The sequence below is a fragment of the Gossypium arboreum genome, chromosome 3 (genome assembly GCF_025698485.1).
Source record: "Gossypium arboreum isolate Shixiya-1 chromosome 3, ASM2569848v2, whole genome shotgun sequence".
NCBI classification, from domain to species: domain Eukaryota; kingdom Viridiplantae; phylum Streptophyta; class Magnoliopsida; order Malvales; family Malvaceae; genus Gossypium; species Gossypium arboreum.
In genome coordinates, this window is record NC_069072.1 from 138,772,486 (window position 1) to 138,799,879 (window position 27,394).

Genomic DNA, 27,394 nt, shown 5'->3' on the forward strand with positions numbered 1-27,394 from the left:
GCACATTCATCTTTCCCGAGTCGGACTTTAACTTTGATCTCCCTTTTGAGTTTTCTTCCGAGTGTATGAACGACCTCGGACTACTAAAGCTTCAGATCTCGATTGAGTTTTTCTTTTGTCCTTCTTTCTCTGCTCATAATCGTATAAGGCCGCATGACTTCGCTCGAGATATATCACTCCTGCCATGAAGTAGAGTAGTTTCTAGGAACTCAAACTCCTCGAAGTGACCCCAACAAAGATCAAAGCCAAATCTTCATCTTTGAATGTCTCATCCATATTCAAAGAAATCGGTGACTAACTAATTAAATTTGGTGATGTGATCATTCATTGTGGTACTTGGGATGTATGTGAAGCGAAATGTCTTTTCTTCAAGTGGAGCTTATTTTGACTGTTTTCTTCAAAAATTTTCTTCAAGTGCCACCCACAACTTATTTGCGAAGTTTCCTTTGAAAAAGCATACCTCTGCTCTCGAGAAAGGCATGATCGAATTGTGCCACATGCCAACCGATTGATCGCCTTCCAATCTTTCTCCGTACATCATCTGGTTTCTCTTCATCAATGGCAATGTCTAGACCTCTTGAAAAGGGCATCTAGAACCTCACTTTGCCACATACCAAAATGGCCCGTGCCATCAAAGATCTCCACGCCAATCTTGCATTTGCAATTGTCGGTCTTGTCCACATGGACGATGTTGAAGCTCCTACACCGACCGTTTTCTCCATAATCTTTCAATATACCTAAGAAATCTTTTCGATGTGGAAGATCGTTTAAACTACAACCACAGAGCATACTACGATTAAGCTTGACTCTTGATACCACTTGTTGTTCTAATAGGGTTGGAAGTGTAAATTATTGTACTAAAAATCACACAAAGTTCAATTCCTGGGAAGAGGTGGATCACAAGGATCTCTTAAATACAAAGTCTTTCCTTAGTCAGAATATTCCTTCTAACGTAATTTAATAGCACAATTAAATACTACTATTATACCCTCAAATATTGAAAGAAAAATAGGACAAAAAGAACACAAGAGTTTTAACGAGGTTCGGTAAATTATACCTACGTCCTCGGGCACTAACACCAGATGATAACTTTACTATCTTCAAAATATTACAAACAAATAGAATTCCTTAAGAATTCTCAAATGGGAGAAGAGAAAACTAAGAGAGAAAGATTGGTTGGGATGATGAAATGAGAAATGAGAAGGCCTATTTATAGTTGAGGTTCAAGGACCAAACTATAAATAGCCCATTATCTCAAGGACCAAAAAAAATTATCCCATGCCACTTTTCCAAAGTTGGTGGTTGTCATTTTTTATTGTCTCCCATTAATGTTAATGGCAACCATTATTAATTGTCTTCCATTAATGTTAACATAAGGTGCATTTTGCAGAAGAAGAAGAGGATGATGAGGATGAAAAGGATGATTAAGCTCTAAAGGTGCCTCGGCACATACCTTGTGAAGATAAAACTCACAGTGCTCCGCACAGCAAAAACATGGAGCAGACACCTTCTTCCTGCACCTGGAGCAATGAGTTACACCACTTTGATTGTGGATCAGCTGGTCTTGATTCAAGATAAGAAGCAGGGGATGTTGGTGGCCATAATTGTTAGACCTCTCCATTTTTGCTTCCCCAAGCAATATAAATAAAGGAAAAGCTTGATTTTGGGAGCAAAGTGTCAATGAGAAAACAATAATACAAGTGAAGACAGATACTGATTGAGGAAGTGGCAGAGCGTCGCTTATAGTTTGCTGCCCCCAAAACATAAAGAGCAGGGCACACATAAACAAGTGGGCTACCAAAACCCACGGCCCAATATTTCTAAATAACATTTTTATGTTTGCATGTTTATTTAATTTAATTTGAATTCTCATGCATAATTAATAAAGCACATAACCGATTCTAAGATTGGAATTTCCTTTCCAACTTAAAACATGCTTCCCTTACATTTCAACTTCAAATAGGAAACCTAGTTTGGATAATAAATACAATCAACATTACTCTGTGTTCCCCGCCAAAGAAAAGTGGTGGTTCTGGAGTATAGTCACCACAACGCCACCTTAGTCCTCCCAATCTGAAGAAGTGAGCTTGTTATCATGGACAATGAAGTTGCATCTAGTACATTCGACAGCCAAATCTAAACAGGGCTCACCACACTTACTGCAGTTTGGATAGTAATATATCTTCTTTAACAACAGGGTGCTCATGAATATCATGTGCTTCAATGATACTTCCGAGTTTGAGGAATGGAAGTGTTCACCAAGGCCAAGGGATGAAGGTATAATTTTTTTTAGAAGGGCCAAAATTAAATTTAATTTTTTACGATAGTAAAAATATAATTTCACTATTTAAATAGCCTATATTTGTATAATTTTTAAAGAGTTAAATCAAATTTTTATCATTTTTAGGGGACCAAAATATAATTTTATCTTTATTAATTTAAAATTTTAAAAAATTTAAAAGACCTAAATAAAAAATTTTATATTTTAGGGAATCCCTGTCAGGCCCCTTGACTACGCCCCTGCTAAGGATATGCGTTCACTAGAGGAGTAGTGAGAAACCACCTTGGGGAATGGATTGTGGGGTTTAACCACTTCTTGGAAAAATAGTTTGTCTTTGATGCCGAGTTATGGGATATTTTGAATGGTCTTACCCTATTAAAAAATAGAGTTGGAGAGAATTTTAACTCATATAAATAATCTCAAGGTGGTCCAGGCAATAAAAAAAAACCTCTTCAGCTAGCTCAATCTCTGCACTGGTTAGTCAAATCTAAAAGTTGCTACAACATAAAAAGTTTTGAGTGGTTAAACACATTCCAAGCAAAGCTAATTGTGTTGCTGACAAGATTGCTAAAATGGGCTCTACTGATATGATGGGAGTTAATGAGTTGACTACAGCTCTTATGAAATTATTAGAAGCCATTGATGGTGATAAAGCTAATGGTTTTTTTTTTTAGATATTGTAACTGTTGCTAAAGTTGTTTTGTTTTTGTTTCACCAAAAAACTGTTACATATTAAAGTCAATTTGATTCAATTACAGTTTCAACCCAAACCACACAAGTTTCAACCCAATCAATTGGCTAAATTACATTATTTCAACTTACAACTGAAAGTCTTTACCTATCAAGTATCCATATTCAGAGCCATATGGTTTCATACATTTCCAGTGAACGAGTTAGTTTCACTCTGGTTCTACACATTCAAGAGCGAGCTCTTCACAGGGTTCTCCACATTTAGTGCATTCAGGGTAGTAATTTATCTTCTTCACAAATATGAGAGGGCGTGGATGATCCTCTTCTTTGTAGATTCACCGAGAACATATTTCACATGGGCAGATGTGTCGCAAATTTTACAATGATAAAACCAGCTCTTCAGATCTCTTTTTCGCTCACAAATGTTACAGTAATGATGTTATGAATAATCATATATCTCGTGATAACTGAGTGCAAGAAATGCTCATCGCATTTGTGTCTGGCTCTAGTTGGTAGTAGCATACAGTAAGGATCTATAGAATAATTGCAATCCTTGCAGTTGAATGCCACTTTTATATCCTCACCACAAGCACAACACTGCCCGTTAAAATCATAATAGAAAAGAAGGGGATGTTCATGTCCTGGACATGTTAGAGCATCAGGCCGAAGTGTCGCACAACGAAGGCAAACATACCCTCCACATTTGTTACATTTGTAGGCAAAGCCATTAGAAAGGAAACAACAAATTTCACATTTGAAAATGTTGTCTGAAGTCAAGACAAGGGCTTCTAATTGGCATCCATAATGCCAAACAGGCTTCATCTTTATGAAGAAAGAATTGACACTGAAAGCAATAGTAGAATGAAGCCGAGATTAGAAACATGCACCCATCACAACATTTATCACCATACTCCTTGATTTTGTCACTTAAGGTTAAGTAGTGATTATGCTTGAAATGCTCTATTATTGTGGCTTCTCCTGCATCATTCCTCTCTAGAACATTAGTGATGGAGTTCAAAGATATATCAAGAGACTTTTCATATTCATTTTCATCTCCAAATTTTCAAACGTTCCAGTAATAGAAGAAGACAAAGTTTGTTCGTTAATCATTGTAGAGGTACTATTGTCGCGGTCATTTTATTGTTATATCCTGAGAGATAGACGACAAACAATTCTTTAAGAAAACTGTGAAAATAGACCTCAAAATTTAATAAAACTCAATTCTCTTAATTGTTTTTCCAAATTTGATGTTTTAAATAGATATAAATATTTATTTAATTTATTTTGTTTAGATCTATTATTTTTTACATAGATATAAATATTTATTTATAAAATTTATTTGTTAACGTGTGCTCTGTGTTTTACTCGTGAAGCATTGTAATTATCTCATTCATCGAAAAATGATAATAATTTAACCAAACGATTATCATATTAGGTTGGTTACGTGTAGGCATTGCATGTTGATTTTAAACGAGTTTCTTGAGAAAAAGATTGTACGGTCAAAATTTATTGAGTAAATATCCTTTTCAAGTTTTCAGCCTCACAATACAAACGGTATACGCAATCAAACTAAAATGGATATTTAAAAGGTAAAATTTTTATTTTAGTCCCTATCTTATAATCAAATATGAGATTTATTTTTCATATTTTAATTTATCATAATATAGTCATCTATATTTATAAGGTCATTAGTTAATCTAATAGTAATAGTTAACCATTTTATTAAAATATTGATGAGGATTTTTTAAAAATATTTATTCCAATTCATCCTTCAACGTGATTTTTTCAAGGGATATTTTTGAGAAAAATCAAATCTTCATTTAATTAGCATAGTTAGGTTAACTTCTGCTAGAACGATTAAAATAATAATTTTTTATTATTTTGTGCAAATAATAAATTGATATTCCATTACACGTTTGATAATATGTTTGCTATATATACTTTAGAAAATATCATAATTTAGCAAATACTATTTTGATTAGGATTGAAATTTCAAAGTTCAAACAGATGCGAAATAATACAGAGACCAATAATATAAAATTTGACAGAATCGTTAACTATTTCAACTAACTAAAAAGATTACAAAGATTAAATTATACCAAATTAAAATACATAGACTAATTTTCAAATTTGAAAATAATAGAAGGACCAAAACCATAATTTGGCCAATTTTAGACCTACTTGATAATAGAAGAAAGCTCAGCTTATTTCAGTACTTGATCTTCACCATAGAGAAAAAAAAAAAAAAGCACCAAGCAAAACAACAATGGCGGATGGTGCTCACCGTCGACGAGAATCTAAAACTGAATGTCGCCGGTGATTCCAAAGACATTCTCGTGAAGAATCTTTACTTATCATGTGATTCTTATATACGACTTTTGATGACAAACCGAAGTTCAGAAATCCTCGGTCCATACACTCCAGGCTCTATGAGTTACAGATTTAGTCTTTATTCTTTTATTTTATTCTAATAGCATGTAAATTTGTTAATTATTACCGTTTGGTCATTCAACTTTAAAAAGTTATAAAATGATCATTGAATTATTCAAAAGTTTTTATTTAAGTCACTTAGCGGTGCGAGCAGATAAGATCATACATTATAAAATGGACAGAATTAATTAGTTTGGATTCAATAATAATCAACGAATTGTATTGAAACTGTGATTTGCAATCTGAAAATAAGCAACAACATTGATCTCCTAGGGGTAGGTGATGATGATGCCATAAAATAAAAATAAAAACCTGGGAAAATGTTTTTAACATAACATCCTAGGATTTGACTTATTTTAAAGGACTGTCAAATGTTTAAAATATGGTAACCTCCGTTAACCAAAAACTCCATTGATTCCTTTGCACTGCAACCACATACGGTAAAATCCTACGATATAAAACATCTGCAACAATCTCCGATCCGATGGTGTACTGTTAATCTAATTTGGGTAACAACTTTGCATCCACTTTGCTCCGATTTCGTTCGCTGAAGTGTACGTTGGAAAAAAATATAATTTTTAGAAACTTTAAGGTAAATTCTCGATTGGTAAAAGTGAAGAGTTGAATCATAAAATTATGATTTTATATTCTACTCCATGATACATTTACAACAATATATTATATGCTCAAAATGCTTGAGTGGTGAATGAAAAATTTATGTTCAAAGTAAACTATTTGTAAATTATGTTGAGGAAAATGAAAAACATTCGTCTCACATTGATTGGAAATCAAATGTGGAGCTTGTATATATATGTAAATCAACTTAGTGCTCTCCCTTGTGCAGAGTGGGGGTACGAATCCAAATTCAATGAGGTTGGGTGTGTACTTCACAATACGAAATATTTGGGCCTGTAGATATTTTAGTCCAATATATATATAATTTATTTTTTTCTCAACAAATATTATATAGAATCTGTTTTAAAAGAATAAATATATCTATTTGATTTGATTCCAATCAAATTGATTTAAAGGCTCATTTAATGTAGATTTATATCTTTAGAATTCATTAAAGACACAACGAATTTATTTCACTCTCAAAATTCTTTCTTTTTCTCTCCAAATTTTTAAATGTTTTGGTGATAAAAGAAAGCAAGGTTTGTTAATTGATCACTGCAAAGATGCTACTGCTTTTTGATAATCTTATTGTTGTATCTTAAGAGACAGTTGACCAACGTTTCTCTAAATACTATAAAAGAGACTGAATCTATCTTAAAAAAATTATGAAAATAGACATTAACATCTAGTAAGACTCGATTTTCTTAATCCTCGTTTACTTAATTGTTCAGAGCAATAATTTCCAAACAACAACATAATAATTTACCCAAACGATTATCACGTTGGTTGCTTACGTGGAGGCATTGGAGCCCTATATTGATTTTAAATGAAGTTTCTTGAAAAAGAAATTCTACGGTCCAAATTTAAATATCCTTTTCAAGTTTTCAGCCTCGCAATACAAACAGTAAAATTAAAAGGTAAAATTTTGATTTTAGTCCCTATCTTATAATCAAATATGAGATTTAGCTTTCATGTTTTAATTTATCATAATGTAGTCATATATATTTATAATGTCATTAGTTAATCTAATACTTAACCATTTTTATTAAAATATTGATGTTGGTTTTTCTAAAAAATATTTATTCAATTCATTCTTCAACATGATTTTTTTCGAGGAATATTTTTAAGAAAAAATCAAATCCGCATTTTAATTAGAACCAGTTAGGTTAAATTCTGCTTGAAGGATTAAAAATAACAATATTTTTTTTTATTTTGTGCAAACAACAAACTGACATGGCATTACATATTTGATAATATATTTGCCACGTAAGCTTTAGAAAATATCATAATTTAGCAAATACCATCTTGATCAAGATTGAAATTCCAAAATTCAAACAGATGCAGAGACCAAAAGTATAAAATTTGACAGAATAGTTAACTATTTTAACTAACAAAAAAGATTAAAAAGATTAAGTTATACAAAATTAAAATATATAGACTATTTTTCAAATTTGAAAATAATAGAAGGATCAAAACCATAATTTGACCACTTTAAGACCTACTCTATAACAGACGAGAAGCTCAGCTTATTTCAGAACGTGATATTCACCATAGAGAAAAAAAAAAACCCAAAACACCAAGCAAAACAACAATTGCGGATGGTAGTGAGAAAAATGCAGTGGTGGGCAACAAAAAGGTGATATTCAAGGATTATGTTTCCGGGTTTCCAAAAGAATCAGACATGGTGGTCACTGTCGACGAGAATCTAAAATTGAAGGTTGCCAGTGATTCCAAAGACATTCTCGTGAAGAATCTTTACTTATCATGTGATCTTTATATGCGACTTTTGATGACGAATCGAAGTTCAGAAATCTTCGGTCCATACACTCCGGGCGCTGTAAGTTACAGATTCAGTCTTTGTTCTTTTATATTATTCCAGTAGTACGTAACTTTAAAAAATTATAAAATAGTGTGCGAACAGATAAGGCCGTATATTAGCAGTGACTTGAATGAAAGTTTTTGAGTAGTTTAGTGACCATTTCATAACTTTTTAAAAATGAGTGACTAAAGCAAAAACTTACCAATAATTTAATTACCTTAGATGTAATTTACCCTTTTGAGTATTTGTAACAAGGCCGGTAGCTAGAGGCCTTGCCTCTAAAAATGGAAAATTGCTCTTTAGACCCTTCTAAAATTAGAATAAAAAACTAAATTCATAATTTATGTATGGTTGATGGATTAATGACAGAATTTTACTTTTTTATTTTTATTTTTTTGATTAATGGGTAATTATTTGCAGCCAATAACTGGGTTTGGAGTGGGTAAAGTTATTGATTCAAGAAACCCAGAATTCATGGAAGGAGATTTGGTTTGGGGCATAACAGGATGGGAAGAGTATTCATTGCTGAAATCAAGTGAAGGGCTCTTTAAAATCCATCATACTGATATACCCCTTTCCTACTATACTGGAATTCTTGGTAATTTCTTGAAATTATGGTTTCGTTTCCTTTTTCTTTTTATATTATAATTTTTGGACTTAGTCCCTTTGGGCATAATTCATCATCTCTTATTTTTATGGGTAAACTACACTAATAGTCATCCAACTATTAGTAAACTTCTTTTTTAGTTTTCCAACTATGAAAAGTTACAAAATAGTCATCTAACTATTTAACTATTAGTAAATTTCTATTTTTACAAAATGATTAATTGATAAAATTATAATAATAGAAAGATCAAATTATATCAAATTAAAATATAATGAGTAAATCTCAAATTTTAACAGGGATGCCTGGTTTGACTGCATATGGAGGATTCTACGAGGTTTGTGCACCAAAGAAAGGGGAATATGTGTTTGTGTCAGCTGCATCTGGTGCTGTCGGACAGCTTGTTGGCCAATTTGCAAAGCTAATGGGTTGCTATGTTGTTGGCAGTGCTGGGACTCGAGACAAGGTTATAAATTCCTTTTAATTTAAAAAATATTGCATCAATGAATTTAAGAGAATTTGGACTTGAGATTTTAAATTTAAAGAGTTGACTGAATTAATTTTTTTTTAAAATAATAATAAAGGACTAAATTTTAAATATAAAAAATGTAGGGACTTGAAGCATATTTTAACCAATTATATATATAAGTATGTGGATGATAAATATGGGTAATAACTCTTTTAAAAACATGATGGCATGATGATCTAGGGTATTCATCGTCCTAGATGTGGTTTGGGTTTTGAGTCACATTAGTTGCATTGATTGTTCGGGTTTTACCCTGTTATTGTAATTCATAAAAAGAAATTTAATAATTTTTTTATAGTATATTTAATTTTATTCTTTGGATAATATTATTTTTTTATTATAGATTAAGGGTTTACAAGTATTCTATAGAGCTCTAGTAAAATATTAAAGAAATAGATATTTACAAAAAAGAGACATGTCAATTTTTTAAGACTGTTTGTAGGATAAAAAAAATTACAATATACCAAATACTCACCCACAAATTGATCTTTTTTTATAAATGGGTTCTTCCATATGAGTATAGCATCACAATTCCTAGCCTTAAACAAAAGGATAATGGGCTTTACTGCACTTGAACCCACATCCTCCTACATTGATAATAATGCCCATACCAATCGAGCATAAAATCAATCAACTATTTTTACTTTTTAAAATGCTTGTTTATGTGTCAATTAAAGAAAATATCCATATATGCAAAATTTCCATGCTATCATATGCCCTATCTATTTTATATATCATTATATTTTGTATATTTAAAAAACTAATTTTCATTTGTTTTGAAAAAAACAAGGTTGAATTATTGAAGAATAAATTTGGGTTTGATGATGCTTTCAACTACAAGGAAGAGCCTGATTTGAATGCAGCTTTGAAAAGGTCAGTATATATGTGTAGTGATTATTTATCCCATATGTGTTTGAGTTAATAGGAAATGATCCAACTGTTTTAGTGTTAATTGCATTGGACACCCTCTAGATTCAATTTTGAATTGACCTCTAAACTCCAAAACGTTCTAATGGGATTCTCAAAATATTGTTTCAATATGAATAGATTTAAAATTTGATCCATAGCTGAGGTACATTTAAACTCCTATGATTGGCTTGGTGACTAATGATTGTTCATCCTAGATCCCACCTGGGTTTGAACCTTCAAGAGTGCAGTGGTAGGCTTTTTTAGGCAATTCCCTTTGGATGTAGTTTGTGAAAAAAAAGTTCGATGGACAATGAAAAATTACATGAATACATATAAAAAGGAAAAATGATTGACAAGATTCAAATACAAAAACTCTCAAACGATGTTAGATTGGGTGATTGATTATCTCAATTCATTAAACTAACAAAAAAAATCACTTCTATAGAAACTTTATCAATTGGATAGTTTGGATCACGTCAATTTAGGTTTACACATTTTAGACTATTTCGATTTAGGTCATGTAAAATCCCGAATTAAGGCCTAATTGGAATAGTGGTTTCGTGACCACAAATTCAAGATAAAAATAATTATTTTAAAATTATTTTAAGGTTTATGATATGACTGCATGATTGTGTGAAAATTTCGTGATGAAATTCTATGCATAAAGTGCTTAAGTTGAGATTAGGGACTAAATCGAATAAATTGCAAAACTTGCATTCTAGAAGTTTTTAGTATGAAATTGCTTTGAAATATTAATTAGGAGGTCTTAAATGGTAATTTGACCAATTTTAAGTTCATGGACAAAATTAGGACATGGAAGGAATTTTTGGAAAGTTTAGTAGTAAGGGCATTTAGGTCATTTGGATATTAAATGAAATAAAAATAGGAAAAATAACCCAAAATGATCATCTTCTCCATATTGTTCTGCCGATTTTTGCTCTCCTCCATAGCTGGGGTTTCTTCAACTTTCAAACTTCATAGTAAGTGATTTCAAGCCCGTTTTTAATGATTTTATGTTTTTGAAATCCGGTAGCTCGATTTAGCTTATGTTAACAATAATTCAACCTATGGTTCATATTTGGAAAAATACCCATAGGTGAAATTTGTGTATTTTGGTGTTTTATGACAGAATATAAGGTTTTAAATTTTGTTAGACAACTTGTGCTACTCGGTTTTGAGTAAAAACGAGTAAAAAGGCTTAATCGGTAAAAATATTTATTAATCATAAATACATGTTAGAGTGAGAATATGATGTTGCCATAGAAGGGAAAAATGATCAGAATGTCATAAAACATAATAATAAGGGATGAAGTTTAATTCCGAGCCTAGGGGCAAAAGTGTAATTATGCAAAGTTTAGGGGCAAAATGGTAATTTTGCCAAAGTTCGTATTAAGGACTGTTTTAATGAATGTATGTATTAAATAAGATTAATTTGGTATTATAGATCAAGAGAAACGAGATTCAAGTCGTGATCGGGGGAAAAACAAAGTTTACGAGGAATAGGCTCGATTGTTAAAAATTTTGTACCGAGGTAAGTTCATGTGTAAATAAGGTAGCATAATTGTTATTTTTAAGTTATTGATGTTAAATATATGATATGCTGATTTTTATCATGAAATATGTGCTTTGTGGTTATTTTCGAATAAAATGCAAATTAAGTGTATTATTTGTTAAATATAAAGTGCTACTGAGTATTGGTTTCGGTATTTTATGGAATATGGCAAAGAGACGTGTTCGAGGAAAATCCCGTTTGAACATTAGGAATAGATTAGGATACAAGTGACATGTCACTAGGATGGTTGAACATCCGAACTCGTTGAATTGAGTCCGAGTTCACTTATGGATGTGGAATGTCCGAACTCGTTGAGTTGAGTCCGAGTTCGTGAGATGTAACTAGGCATCCGAACTCATTGAGTTGAGTCCGAGTTCACTTATGGATGCGAACGCCCGAGCTCGTTGAGTTGAGTCCGAGTTCACTTATGGGCGGGTTACATGGTAGCTTGGCTACAAATATGGCACTTATGTGCAAATTATCCATGTATTCGAGTTATATTCCGATGTGTTCAACGGGTAAAATTTCTAGTGAAATGGAAGAACACTTAAGATGCAAGTGACGTATTGGTAAGTATTGTGAAATGGACACTTTGGACAGGTATGTACTTAACCCTCGGGTTGAAAATAGATACAACAACGATAAGGTGGTAAGATGATGAATGATGTTTAAAATGTGATATATGTTTTGGTGATACCATGCTAAGATTGTTTGGTATAATTGTATGGTTATGTTACTTGTTATTTGCATATGAACTTACTAAGCATTTATGCTTACTCCTCCTTTTCGTTCATTGTAGTTTTAACAAGCCGACTTGAGAATTGGGATAGGTCGAAGACTCGTTCACACTATCCGAAGGCCTAAATTGGTAAAATGGCTTGTGTGTTTTGAATGTGGTATGTATGGCAAAATACTCACTTTATGTAAATGATCTTATGATATGGCTATGGTTTGGAAAGAAAAGGGTTTGTAAATGATTAGGCATTGGAATGGCCAATCTAAGTCATATTTGATGTTATGTATGTTTAAAATGCTATTTAGTCCATGAAAATCCTTAATAAAGTGAAATCTGCCATAAAACAGAATCTGACAGCAGCAGTAATGTAAATTTGAAAAATCACTAAAAATGGTAGAAATGGAATTAAAAAATGAGTAAGTTATGAAATTTAATCTTAATGAGTCTATTTTCATATGGATTGAACAAAACAGGTATATGAATTATATTTTATGAGATATTTGAATTTTTGTGAAACAGGACCAGAGTGATTTCTGGATCCCCTGTTCTGACTTTATAAATTCACCATAAATTGTACCAAAATAGTTAGGTGGTGTATTTTATATTCTTAAAATCCTTATTGAGTCTAGTTTCAGGAGAAATAAACGGCATAGTTATTGAAACTCTGTAAAGGGAGATATATGATTTGTAATACACAGAGGTCAGAGCAGTTGAACCCTGAAACAGGGGAGACTTTAACTAATAAACTGTACTAATTGGCCTGACCAAAAAATCTAGAAAAAAATTAGTAGATAGATATATGAGTCTAGTTTAAGTAAAAATTTACGGAATTGGATTTCGAGTTTCGGAACTCGAGATATGAATTTTTAAGTAACTGTGATGCAGTTGGACAGCTTGTCCGAATTTGTTTAAGTGCTCAAATAAGTTTAGTAATGCCTCGTGCTTGACTCCAGCGACGGTCTCGGGCGTGGGGGTGTTACAGGTCAAGTTAATGTTTGGATATTTCGGATTCAAGTTGTTTAGTAGGACATGTTTGAATTATCAACTTTCTTTTTGATCCAATAGAATCAAATTTTATATGAGTTCAAGTTGATTGAATCAACTTTTTGAATTCAGGTATTTTCCCGAAGGCATCGACATCTACTTCGAGAACGTCGGGGGTAAAATGTTGGATGCTGTGATTCTCAACATGAGAGTCCATGGTCGCATCGCTGTCTGTGGAATGATCTCACAATACAACTGTGATCAACCTGAAGAGGTACACAATCTAATGTCGATTGTTTACAAGAGGGTCCGAATTGAAGGATTCGCGGTATTCGATTACTATCCACAATATTCGAAGTTCTTGGACTTTATATTGCCTTACATTAGAGAAGGGAAGGTCAAGTATGTGGAAGATATTGTTGAAGGTTTGGAGAATGGTTCCTGCCGCTTTAATCGGTCTCTTTAGTGGCCGCAATGTGGGCAAACAAGTGATTGCAATTGCCCCGCAATGATTTTAATAAAAGTTTATATTCGATACATTGACAATATATAATTTGACACGATGAACTATATTTAAACGCATTATCAATAAATTGATCCAAAATATGAATTTATATTAGGTTTTCTTGTTTGTCTCTTCCATATCCATTTTGTAATTCATGTTCGGGGGTCAAAACTCAAATTTTATTAGGTTACTTACGTGTAGGCATGAAGTTTTTTGAAAAGGAAAGATTGTTTGGTCGAAATTTATTGGACTTAAATATCCCTTCTAACTTTTCAACCTCACAATAAAGACATAATACGTAATCAAACTAAAATAGAAATTTTAAAGGTAAAATTTTGATTTTAGTCCCTCTCTTATAATCAAATATGAGATTTAGTTTTCATATTTTTAATTATCATAATGTAATCATCTATATTTATAATGTCATTAGTAAATCTAATGGTTGAAAATATATAACCATTCTTATTAAAATATTGGTGAGGATTTTCAAAATTCAAATTCTTCCATCAACATGGAATTTTTATCTTCTTTTTTCAAGGGATATTTTTAAAAAATTCAAATCCGCATTTTAATTAGAACGGTTAGGTTAGATTCTGCTAGAAGGATTAAAAATAAAAAGATTTTTTTTTATTTTGTGTAAATAATAAACTGATATGGCATTTTGACAACAGTACGAAAGTATAGAGACCAATAGTATAAAATTTGACAGAATAGTTAACTATTTCATAAGATTACAAAGATTAAATTATACCAAATTAAAATACATAGACTAATTTTCAAATTTGAAAATAATAGAAGGACCAAAACCATAATTTGACCAGTTTCAGACCTACTTTATAATAGAATAGAAGCTCGGCTTATTTCAGAATGTGATCTTCACCATAGAGGGAAAAAAAAAAAAAGCACCAAGCAAAACAACAATGGCGGATGGTAGTGAGAAAAATGCAGTGGTGAGCAACAAAAAGGTGATATTCAAGAATTATGTTTCTGGGTTTCCAAAAGAATCAGACATGGTGGTCACCATCAACAAGAATCTAAAACTGAAGGTCACCGATGATTCAAAAAATATTCTCGTGAAGAATCTTTACTTATCATGTGATCCTTATATGCGACTTTTGATGAAGAACCAACGTACAGAAATCTTCGATCCATACACTCCTGGCGCTGTAAGTTACGGATTCAGTCTTTATTCTTTTATTTTATTCTAGTAGTATGTAAATTCATTAACTATTAGTAGGTTTACGTTTTGTCTATTCAACTTTAAAAAGTTATAAAATAGTCATTAAACTATTCAAAAGTTTTTGTTTAAGTCATTGGGCGGTGTGAATAAAGAAGGCCATACATTAGCAAGTTTAATAGCACAGTGACTTAAATGAAAGCTTTTGAATAGTTTAGTAACTATTTCATAACTTGCCGATAATTTAATGACCTAATAAGTAGTTTACCCTTTTGAGTATTTGTAACAAGGCCGGTAGGTAGAGGCCTTGCCTCTAAAAATGGAAAATTGCTCTTTAGACCCTTCTAAAATTAGAATAAAAAACTAAATTCATAATTTATGTATAATTGATGGATTAATGACAGAATTTTACTTTTTATTTTTTTTATTTATTAATAGTGTAATTATTTGCAGCCAATAACTGGGTTAGGAGTGAGTAAAGTTATTGATTCAAGAAACCCAGAATTGAAGGAAGGAGATTTCTTTTGGGGTATAACAGGATGGGAAGAGTATTCATTGCTGAAATCAAGTGAAGGGCTCTTTAAAATTCACCATACTGATATACCCCTTTCCTACTATGCTGGAATTCTTGGTAATTTCTTGAAATTATGGTTTCGTTTCCTTTTTTTCTTTTTATATTATAATTTGGGACTTAGTCCCTATATTGGGCATAATTTCATCATCTCTTATTTTTATGGGTAAACTAAACTAGTAGTGAGTAAATTTCTTTTTTGGTTGTCCAACAATAAAAAGTTATAGAATGATCATCCAACTATTCAACTATTAGTAAATTTCTATTTTTACAAAATGATTAACTGATAAAATTATAATAATAAAAGGATCAAATTATATCAAATTAAAATATAATGAGTAAATCTCAAATTTTAACAGGGATGCCTGGTTTGACTGCATATGGAGGATTCTGAGGTTTGTGCACCAAAGAAAGGGGAATATGTGTTTGTGTCAGCTGCATCTGGTGCTGTTGGACAGCTTGTTGGCCAATTTGCAAAGCTAATGGGTTGCTATGTTGTTGGCAGTGCTGGGACTCAAGACAAGGTTATAAATGCCTTTTAATTTAGAAAATATCGCATCAATCAATTTAAGAGAAAAAATATTAATCATATTAACAATTGGACTTGAGTTTTTAAATTTAAAGAGTTGACAGAATTAATTTTAAAAAAAAAAAGAATAAAAGGACTAAATTCTAAATATAAAAAATTGCAGGGACTTGAAGCAATTTTAACCAATTATATATATAAGTATGTGGATGATAAATATGGGTAATAACTCTTTTAAAAACATTAATATTGGAACCCTATGTAACAGCCTAATGATCATGGTTGTTCACCACCTTAGGTGCGGCGTATCCTATAGAGATATAGTAAAATATTAAAGAAATAGATATTTACAAAAAAGAGACATTAATTTTTTAAGGCTGTTTGTAGAATAAAAAATATATATTGCAATATACCAAATACTCACCCATAAATTGATCTTGCGCTTTAGTACACTTGAACTCATATCCTCTTGTACCGGCAATATTGTCGTTGCCAACTGAGAAAAGACTCAATCGGCTAAAATTTTTTTCTTTTAATCTCATTATAGGTTTTGATCATATTTGCTATTTTTTTATACAATGCCTAGAATTACCCATAGCCCCTCCCCAACCCATAAATAGGAGAATAATGTGCCTCTGCGCAGTCGAACCCACGTCCTCCTGCATTGACAACAATGCCCATATTAATCGAACTAAGACTCAATCGACTATTTTTACTTTTTAAAATGCTTGTTTATGTGTCAATTAAAGAAAATATCCATAAATGCAAATTTTCCATGCTATCATATATCCTATTTATTTTATATATCATTATATTTTGTATATTTAAAAAACTAACTTTCATTTGTTTTGAAAAAAAAAAGGTTGAATTATTGAAGAATAAGTTTGGGTTTGATGATGCTTTCAACTATAAGGAAGAGCCTGATTTGAATGCAGCTTTGAAAAGGTCAGTATATATGTGTAGTGATTATTTATCCCATATGTGTTTTAAGTTAATAGGAAATGAACCAACTGTTTTAGTGTTAATTGCATTCGATATCGATTCAATTTTGAATTGATCTCTAAACTCCAAACTCCAAAATGTTCTAATGGAATTCTCAAAATATTGTTTCAATCAAGACTTTCCGCTAATCTAGCTATTAGTTTTAGCATTAAATGTATCTTGGATCTAATAGTTAGTTTAGGGGCTTAATTAAAATTTTTATAAATTTTAACTTTCAAAACTTTTTACAAGCTTATCTTGTTCAGATCCAAGCTAATATTTAATGTTAAATTCGACTACTAAAGTGGTAGAATGATCTTGTTGAAATAATTTAATTTGAGGATTCGATTAAAAATATTTTGAAGCTTATGAATAAATTTAAAATTTGATTCATAGTTAAACTAGGTTTGAACTCCTATGATTGGCTTGATGACTAATGACTTTTCATCCTAGAACCCACCTGGGTTCAAACCTCCAAGAGTGCAGTGGTAGGCTTTTTTGGGCATTTCCCTTTAGATGTAATTTGTGAAAAAGAAGTTCTATGGACAAGATTCAAATATAAAAACTCTCAAACCATGTTAAGTTGGGTGATTGATTATCTCAATACATTAAACTAACTAAAAAATCACTTTTATAGACACTTTGTCAATTGGATAGTTTGGATCAGGTCAATTTGGGTTTACACATTTTAGACTATTTCGATTTAGGTCAAGTTAATGTTTGGATATTTCGGATTCAAGTTGTTTACTTAGACATGTTTGAATTGTCGACTTTCTTTTATGATCTAATAGAATCAAATTTTATATGAATTCAAGTTGATTGAATCAACTTTTTGAATCCAGGTATTTTCCCGAAGGCATCGACATCTACTTCGAGAACGTCGGGGTAAAATGTTGGATGCTGTGCTTCTCAACATGAGAGTCCGTGGTCGCATCGCTGTTTGGGGGATGATCTCACAATACAACTGTGATCAACCTGAAGGGGTACACAATCCAATGTCGATTGTTTACAAGAGGGTCCGAATTGAAGGATTCGCGGTAGCTGATTACTATCCACAATATTCGAAGTTCTTGGACTTTATATTGCCTTACATTAGAGAAGGGAAGATAAAGTATGTGGAAGACATTGTTGAAGGTTTGGAGAATTGCCCCACCGCTTTAATCGGACTCTTCAATGGTTGCAATGTGGGCAAACAAGTGGTTGTAGTTGCCTCGCAATGATTTTAATAAAGGTTTTGGTCACAATGTAGGGAAACAAGTGGTTATTGGTTGTAGTTGCCCCGCAATGATTTTAATAAAGGTTTTGGTCGCAACATGGGCAAACAAGTGGTTGTAGTTGCCCCGCAAAGATTTTAATAAAGGTTTGTGTTTGATACATTGACAATATATAAATTGATACAGTGAATTATACTTAGACGCATTATCAATAAATTTATATAATTTAAATTTATGTTAGTTGTTTTTGGCATCTTCTATATCCATTTTATGATTCACGTTTGGGGTTTGTGGCTACCCCTTCTAATAATATCATTTCCAAAACTCGAACTTGCATTCTCTTCTTAGGAATGCATTATGTCTTACCATTGCAGAAATAAATTTATGTTAGCATATCAAATATAATTCATTTTAATAAATAGTGTTCCAGATTCGACAGGATATTGGATGAAGTAAAGCTGGTAGCAGGTTTGAATTTGCGAGGTTCGCAACAATGGAGCAGGCTCGAAATGTTGTGAATAGATTGTATGGTGCTTGGCACTTTAAGTTTAAGCTTAGAGCGAATATGACCAAGTTTAAGCCGAGAAAAGAGTTTAGAGAAGAAAGGATAGGGATATAAGAGAAGCTGATGTTGTTATTGGAGTTAACACCCAGAGGGAAAGTAGTAAACCGAATGGGGATAAAGGTGGAGAAGATGGATTGTCCGTGGAAAAAGGAACAGATGACGGCTCCATTACTGGAGTCATTGATGATGAAATGCTACACAGGCTTGAATGTTGCTTGGTTGGATGGCGTCACGAGTACTATTATTTTCTGAACAAATAAAGAAGAAAGGTTTCTCTGGGTTTAGGATTTACAGAATCTCAGGATCCATTGTGCTTGTATAGTTCAATGATTTGGAAGGGTACCAGATGATTCAAAATGAGAGGCGGGATGCTCTGGATCGATGTTTGAAAGAAGAGACATTTGGTCTGAGGAAGTGTTGGCTTGACAGTAGATGGATATGGGTTTCATGTAAAGGAACTACTGTTCAAACTATCGCAAAGAGTTGGGGTCAGTTTGACAAGATTCAAATACAAAAACTCTCAAACCATGTTAGATTGGGTAATTGATTATCTCAATACATTTAACTAACTAAAAAATCACTTCTATAGAGACTTCGTCAATTCGATAGTTTGGATCAGGTCAATTTAGGTTTACACATTTTAGACTATTTTCATTTAGGTCAAGTTAATGTTTGGATATTTCGGATTCAACTTGTTTAGTTGGACATGTTTGAATTGTCGACTTTCTTTTATGATCCAATAGAATCAAATTTTATATGAGTTCAAGTTGTTTGAATCGACTTTTTGAATACAGGTGTTTTCTCGAAGGCATTGACATCTACTTCGAGAACTCGGGGGTAAAATGTTGGATGCTGTGATTCTCAACATGAGAGTCCATGGTCGCATCGCCGTCTGTGGAATGATCTCACAATACAATCGTGATCAACCTGAAGGGGTACACAATCTAATGTCGATTGTTTACATGAAGGGTCCGAATTGAAGGATTCGCGGTATTCGATTACTATCCACAATATTCGAAGTTCTTGGACTTTATATTGCCTTACATTAGAGAAGGGAAGGTAAAGTATGTGGAAGACATTGTTGAAGGTTTGAAGAATGGCCTTGCCGCTTTAATCGGGCTCTTTAGTGGTCGCAATGTGGGCAAACAAGTGGTTGTAATTGCCCCGCAATGATTTTAATAAAGGTTTGTATTTGATACAGTCAACTATAGACGCATTATCAATAAATTGATTCATAATATGAATTTATGTTAGGTGTTTTTGGTATCTTTCACGTCTATTTTGTTATCCATATTTGGGCGCATAGTTGTCCTTTCTAATAAGGTCATCTCTAAGACTCGAACTTGCATTCTCTTCTTAAAGATGCAATGCGTCTTACTATATATGTATCACTTTTTTTAATTACAATGTTGCTCACCTTTCGGTTAGATTACATGTTAATGATTCTTTTTTTATGTCTATTTTGACGTGTTTGATATTTGTACACGTTAGGTGCAATGATAAGATACATTGACTCTCAAGAGGAGAATGTAGGTTCGAATATTGGAGATAACATTGTTGGAAAGGATAGACACGAACCCTGAACATAGATAGTAAAATGAACAAGTCTTGGCTAAAGATTGTTTAATAAATTCATACATGTTTCTTTACATGCGATTAGAGTCAGCAATACTCGAGGTTCTTGCAGTTTTTATAGCCTTACATTAAAGAAGGGAAGATAAAGTATGTAGAAGACATTGTTGAAGGGTTGGAGAACGGTCCTGCTACTTTAATAAGACTGTTTAATGGTCAGAATGTCGGTAAATAAGTTATTGTAGTTGCTCCAAATCGATTGAATCCGCAATTGATTGATGGAATAGTAATCATTTGAGGGATCAATTAGAACATTTTAAAGTTTATGGACTAATCTAGAATCTAAGCCATAGTTCAAGGATATCTAGTGGATTAACCCAAATTAAACCTTCATATGTTGGTCAGTGGTATTGGGTTTGGGTGGAATCAATTTGGGTATAGTTTTAAAATTTTGGGTGAAGTGAACTATTAGTAATTAAATTATAGATAAGTCATTTAACTAAAAAAAGTTATAATTTGGTCAATAAACTAATTGAAAGTTTTCATTTAAGTCACTAGGCAGTTAAAATCGATACTCTATGGCTTTCTCTGTTCGCACTACCTGCACCAATCGAAAGCTCTCTTTCCTCGTCTTTTCTACAATGTAGTTTCTTTCATGAAACATCATTAGACGTCACAAATCTGTGAATCAAAATTCAAACAACTTTTTTCTCTGATCTTCGATACTAACCGTCAAATCAAATTGGATTAAAGGTATATTTTTTTACTTGTCGATTAGTACTGATCCAACGTATCGATCATCGAATCGTCATTTAAAACTCATTGGTTGGACTTAAAAAAAAAAAAACTTAATAACCCAATGACTTAAATAAAAACTTTTGAATAGTTCAGCAACTTAAATGAAAACTTTCGAATAGTTCAATGACCAAATTGTAACTTTTTTTAGTTAAGTGATCAAAACAAAAACTTACCCATAATTTAGTGACTAATGGTGCAATTTACCTTAAAATTTTTGAGTTAATTTCATGTTAAAACCATTCAGGTTTAAACCATTTTGAATTCTAATTATTTCAAGTTTGAGTTGCATAGATTTAGATTGTTGACCTGAAATCAAATTGACTCAAATTCCAATTCAAAATTGACCGCATAGAATTTTCATATTCAAATCAAAATTAACATGTATAATTCAACTCAAAAGATTCCAACTTCAAAACTATATAATTAACAACAACCTGGAAATTACAACAAAAAGAAATGGCAACAATTCAAAAGAGTCAAGAACATCCAAAGTCACGCCTACACTACCACCAAGACGGAAAAAGGCACCAACGCTCCACACCAGCCTTCGCCAAGCCATCTGCCATGGAATTAGCTTCACGGAACGCATTAGTCAAAGACACATTTCCTATTGATTTCCAAAGCTGATCAATAATGTTGAAAGTCTTCCATAGCTTCGTAATTAAAACCTTGAATTGACCCTCTGCTGTAATTTTTGCTAGATCATGGCCCAGCACCAGCAATATATATATTATATACAGTGTTTTATGTATATAGGTGCAGGGATGGTGCTTATAATTGTTGGTGATCATCGATTGCAGGCCTGCAATTCACTTTTCGGTCGGGGTTTGTTTCGAAAGCAGGAGTATCCTAGGCTTTGTTATCATTGCCAACAAAACATACATTCACATGTATAACCAAATTCCTATATTCAAATATTTACGTATCAAAATTTGGGTGAAATAAAAAGGACAAAAAAAATATTAATTCACCGTTGATCAGGTCACGTATTGAGAAAGTAAGTTTACTTTTTAATCAATACAATCAGTTTCAACACTAGAGGAAAGAAAAGTAATGTATCTGATAATTGATTTATCAAGTCACCAACAAAGTTTCTTAGTTTATGATATAGCTTGATCAAATGATTATAGTCTCTTAATCTTGTCTTTTAACCATAGTCGTTGATTCTCACGAGATCTCATCTTAGATATTACCCTAAATTTGTTATTTAGGTAAGTAAATAGATATTTGATGATTAATATTTGTTTCCATTCTGAATCCGTTATAATTCTAATTAGAATCTAAATTTTTAGTATCTAATCCACAAATAATGAATTAAATATTTACGATTATCTGAATAAATACTAATTATATATATTTATATTGTGTTGATATTAGATCTAATCATGGGTCGAGCCACTCACTCAAGCTCGAAGGCCCTGCTCGAAAAGTACGATGATTTGTGCAAACAAATAAATGAGATTGGACAAAAAAATAAGGCCTGTCTTCTTAACGAGATGGGTCTCGAGTAAGATTTTTCTAGCCTGAGTCCGACCTGGCCTGAATCAACCTAAACTTTCTTTTTTGATATTTTGCTATTGTTTTGCTGCCATTTCACTATTATATTGCTATTATTTTAAAAGCATTTGCTTGTTAAATTACAACTATTTTAGTGTTATTTAAGTATAAAGACTTTTTTAATATTTTTAGTATATTTGATGTATTATATTTTTTAAATTTATTTTTATATAAAAAAATCTAAAAAATTTAATACGGACTGGCCGATTCGAGCTCGAGTTTAACATTTTTAGTCTGGCTAAGTCGGATAAAATTTTAGACTTATCTTTTGGATCGAGCCAAGCCCAAACCTAAAAAATAGGCCTAAAATTTTGTATGAGCCCGGCCCATGATATTATATATTTATATATAAAATAATAATAATGTATGATATATATTTTATATTACTAATTGGTTAAATTATATTTGTATGATTAAAGAAAAAAATCTTCTTTTCTGCAATTTGTAGTAAATGGGGAATGATTGTATACCTGAAATCATATTGGCGGTGGCATAGGGAATGATTGGCTTATATTAGCGTTGACTTGCTTTTTGCCTCTCATTTTCTCACCGCCAACCATAATAATAATTGCGGAGAAACTTCAAAGAAAAAAGCTTAAAATAAGGTGTTAGTCCCTATATTTCTACATAATTTTATATTTAATCCTTATACTTAAAAAGTTAAAATTTCAATTCTCCTACTAATTCAGTTTAAAAATCCTTTGCTTTGAAAAAATAGTCTACAGGTTGTAACAATTTTCGCATCATGATTTCTCTTAGTTATCTTTCACAACTATCGTGATTTTAAATAAAGATTTTATCATCTGAGTTATCTTAAGAGTTCAAGCAATATGAAAACCATGGCATCGACATTATTACTAGTGTAGGGGATGTGAGTTCGAGCGCACAAAAGCTCATTATCCTCCTATTTAAAGGTTAAGAAGGGACTATGAGTAGTTCTAGGCATTATATCAAAAAGAGCAGATATGATAAGAAAATATAATGAGATTAATGTTCAAAAAAATACAATTAAGCGTCATTAAACATAATGTTATGCAAAAACACAGTTTATGTCAATAGTTAAATGCCTATTATAGGTTACTTTACATAGCCTATATAAAAGACCTCTATATTAAATCATTTTCACTATCACCTTGACATTGCATCATTTTATATTTATATATTACATACATAAATAATTATATTTATTTAATATAAAATAAATCGATATATTTATTTCTTCTTTTTTTTGCCAATAAAATATATTCATAAAATAATTAGAAAAACACAAAACACCATCATATCAACAGAGAAGAAAACCAGAAAAACAGCAGAGAAAGAAAGGCGTAACAAGGTGTACAGGCCAATTTTAGGCCCAAAACCCATACCCATTAACCTAAACAACTAACCCCAGCTAACCTAAACCCATAACACCAGCCCAAACCCGAATGGCCCACTGAACCTAACCCTAGCCCCCACTTGCCCACTTGCGCCGAACCCCACTCACCCACCACGCCCATGCCGTCCGACCGCATGACGAACCCCACTAGCACGCCTGACCTCGGCCATCACGCCCATACCCCGCAAAAACAATGTAGCAAAGCGAAGCATAGAATAGCAAAATGATAATAAAGTATGTAAGAAATATAGGCTATAAATAGCCATCAGAACAACAATGTAAGGGCTCGGATTTTGGCATTTTGAAAACACAAGAAAAGAGAATCATTTCCCATCCAGAGCAATAATAATAACATCATCAGTGTTTAGATACAAAAATAACAGCGAAGCAAGTAGATAAAAGACCAAGAATCGAAACTAACAAAGCCTAAAGGTTTTTTTATTTGCATTTTCATTTCGTTTTTAAGCTCATTTTATCATTCTTACATATTAAAATATAACACAATATTAAAATAAACAAAAAAAAAAACTAACCTTTTCAATTTTCCTACCATCAGGTACGGTGGTGGCCGCCAACCACAAGCTGAAGCTCGTGGCCGTCCGTGACCGGACCCTGGCCGAGTCCCACCGAGCTCCCTCTCCCTCTCCCTCTCCCCTTTCTTTTCTCTCCCTCTTCTCTCTATTTTTTTTTTTCCTTTCCCTTTCTCAAATGATTTTTTACAAAATTTTTGGCTTTTATAGGGGACCAAAACGCACCGTTTTGGTCCCCCCCTGTTTATAAACGAAACGACGTCGTTTTGGACGCGGGTCGGGTCGACCCGACCCGCACCAGGGCAGGATCCGCGTGCTTTTAAGCTGAGGGGCTAATTGCGCTTTTAGCCCCTCCGCTTTCTCCTGATTTTGCAATCAGGTTTTTAATATTTTAATTTGGCCCCAGAATTTTGCCCGTTCATCAATCTAGTCTCTCTGTGCTGCGTTGCGTTTTGGGTAATAGAGAATATTGCGCTTTTGGTCCCCATTGTTTTCACGCGTGTTCGTTTTGGTCCTTTATTTCTTTATTTCTTTTAAATTACCAAATTACATTCTTAGGTGATTTAGTCCTTTTCGTTTATTTTCATTTTTTACATATTATTAATATTATTACTAGTATTTTTATTAATATATTAATTATTTTCAAAGTATTATTACTACTAATGATTATTATTTCTAGTTTTAGCATCATTATTAATATTAATATATGTATATTATATATGTATATATTCGTACATTTATATATAGTACTATTTTAATTACTTTATTTTAATATTACTATTATATTATATTAGTTTTTATACTTCATTATATTTCTAATGTTATTATTATTAGTTGTTATTTATTTCTAATATGTATATATCATGTAAATGTTGTAATATTATATGCATTTTTACATACGTGATGTATATAAGTTCTTAATATTATATTTTATATATATTATTATATATATTTAAATATCATTAGTCATATTCTTCTTTTATACTATTATATATATATATATATATATATATATATATCTAATATTATAAGGTATGTTTCTAATACTATTATTTATATATATATTTATGTATGTGTGTATGTATTGGTGTAATGTACAAAATAGTTTTATTATCATTTCTAAGGAACGTACGTATTGTATACGTTCTATATATGTTATGTATATATCTTTAATATTACTAGTTATATATATATTTCTTATACATTTCCACATACATATTTTCTTTTATATACTATGTATATATTATATTTTATTATATATTAGTACACATATTTTATTATACGTATGTATATATACTTTTATATTAATATTATTTTCAGATATCATATTATTCATTATTATACTTATTATTTTCACTATTGCCACTTATTATATTATTTCAATATTATGTACTATTTGGTGTACATACATACTTTATTATGATTATTAGAGTATAAATACATGTTTTTTCCTAATACATATCGTATCGTTCATCTGTACTATGTATATACATATACATATTTAACATTACTACACATTGTATTTATTCATGATTTGTCTTTATTTCTTTCGCAAATGTCATTGTTATTGTTATTCAATGTTCTAGTATCCCATGTTAATATTTTTTATTCATAATGTCATTATTCATATCATTTATTTATTTTTTTTAAATTCTTACTTTTGGAATCTTTTTCTAATTAATTTAAATACATAAGGCAACATGTCGGTTTAGCACAAAGTCGCTGATTTCATCGCTATGTTGGATGAACATCAATCGACTCGTGTTCAAAACGGTATGTCCTTCTCTTAACAATCAAAAATTTCAAACTTCTCGTCTTTTTTATCGGATCATGGCTAAATTTTAATATTGAACTCGTATTTTTGAGAATCAAGACAACTCGTGTTTATGAGATACCAATCTTTGGGCGTCGCGAGGGTGCTAATACCTTCCTCGCGCGTAACCGACTCCCGAACCCTAATTTTTCTCTGGACTTTAAAGTAAACCTAAACTCAGTCTTTTATTTATTGGAGATCTAATAGGTGTCCGATCACACCTAGGAAAAAAAGGATCGGTGGCGACTCCCTGTTTATTTTAAAAATCAAAATTTAAGATTTCAAGTTTTCAATAGATCGCCACAATTAGCGACCCGAAACCAAAATTTTACGTCGCTACACAAGGATAAATGAGCTGACATAAAATCAACTCTACTAAAGTGAGGCCGAACCCTCCAAGCACATCTCAACTTTAGCAGGCTTAGCCACCCAATCCGTAGCTTTTTTAGCATCCATTCTGATCCTTTGGATTAAAAAATTATTCACCTAATCTCTCAGAATATCAAACCTCTTCAAAATCGGTTTCAACTTCCACCGCCTCTCAAAATCCTTTTTTTTCTTTAAATATATATGATTGAATCAAAATTAAAGTTCCATATATACATTTGAACCATAATCAAAGTTTATATATCAAATTACATATTAAATCAAATTTCATGTATAATCCCGGGTCTATATTAAATAACCAAACCAATTAAAAATTTAATCCATAATTAAATAACTTTAAGCTAAAGTTAGATCAAAATTAATGAATCTTAAACCCTAATATATTTACTTAAAAGATCTTGAAATCTTAATTCTTTTGTGAAACTTGCAAGTTGCAAGCATCTCCATTCCTTTAAGGATTATATAATTTTGAATATTTGTTAAGCCATTTGAAAGTTTGATTTCTATTAATAAAATTTTACGTACTCTTGTGTTATTGTCGAGAAAGACAATCACAATTAAAAAAATAATTCTTCATAAACTATAACAATTATTTAAACATTTTCAAAAAGTTTTTTATTTAAAAAACACACACACTTAAAGTCAATACAATATTCATGATTATATCACTTTCT

General features: G+C 31.7%; 3 pseudogenes; all 3 read left to right on the top strand.

The window, feature by feature from the left end:
• The first annotated feature begins 5,237 nt into the window (after positions 1-5,237).
• LOC108475430 (2-alkenal reductase (NADP(+)-dependent)-like) lies at positions 5,238-13,760 on the top strand (annotated as a pseudogene).
• Positions 13,761-14,521: 761 nt separating this feature from the next.
• LOC108475508 (2-alkenal reductase (NADP(+)-dependent)-like) lies at positions 14,522-18,355 on the top strand (annotated as a pseudogene).
• A 1,130-nt stretch (positions 18,356-19,485) lies between these two features.
• Positions 19,486-20,040, top strand: LOC128290475 (NADPH-dependent oxidoreductase 2-alkenal reductase-like; annotated as a pseudogene).
• Positions 20,041-27,394: the final 7,354 nt, after the last annotated feature.